This window comes from Lampetra fluviatilis, unplaced genomic scaffold (assembly GCF_964198595.1).
Source record: "Lampetra fluviatilis unplaced genomic scaffold, kcLamFluv1.1 SCAFFOLD_302, whole genome shotgun sequence".
Lineage (NCBI taxonomy): Eukaryota > Metazoa > Chordata > Hyperoartia > Petromyzontiformes > Petromyzontidae > Lampetra > Lampetra fluviatilis.
The window spans coordinates 105,672-106,206 of NW_027620572.1; the positions used below are offsets into that span (position 1 = coordinate 105,672).

Consider the following 535-nt stretch of genomic DNA (forward strand, 5'->3'; position numbering starts at 1 on the left):
ACACACACAGAGACACACAGATACACACACACACAGAGACACACACACACAGAGACACACACACAGACACAGGTTGGGCGAGAAGTCCCTATACCCCTGCCCAATGGCATCCAATAGACTTTTACATACACAGCGGTATACGGACTTCTCGACCACCACCAACACAACCGTTTAACATTTTTGATTTCCAGCGTGGGCGAGAAGTCCCTATACCCCTGCCCAATGGCATCCAATAGACTTTTACATACACAGCGGTATACGGACTTCTCGACCACCACCAACACAACCGTTTAACATTTTTGATTTCCAGCGTGGGCGAGAAGTCCCTATACCCCTGCCCAATGGCATCCAATAGACTTTTACATACACAGCGGTATACGGACTTCTCGACCACCACCAACACAACCGTTTAACATTTTTGATTTCCAGCGTGGGCGAGAAGTCCCTATACCCCTGCCCAACGGCATCCAATAGACTTTTACATACACAGCGGTATACGGACTTCTCGACCACCACCAACACAACCGTTTAACAT

At 48.4% G+C, this 535-nt stretch overlaps 1 protein-coding gene across 2 annotated transcripts in view; it reads left to right on the plus strand.

The window, feature by feature from the left end:
* LOC144954090 (abnormal spindle-like microcephaly-associated protein homolog) overlaps positions 1-215 on the plus strand; it is a 31,591-nt gene extending 31,376 nt beyond the window's left edge. The window contains exon 14 of one of the 2 annotated variants that reach the window (XM_078884662.1): positions 192-215. The gene's annotated coding sequence lies outside the window, so the exon portion shown is untranslated. Of the gene's footprint in view, positions 1-72; positions 109-191 lie in introns of those variants that run through there. The other variant, XM_078884664.1, reaches the window with a different exon arrangement.
* Positions 216-535: the final 320 nt, after the last annotated feature.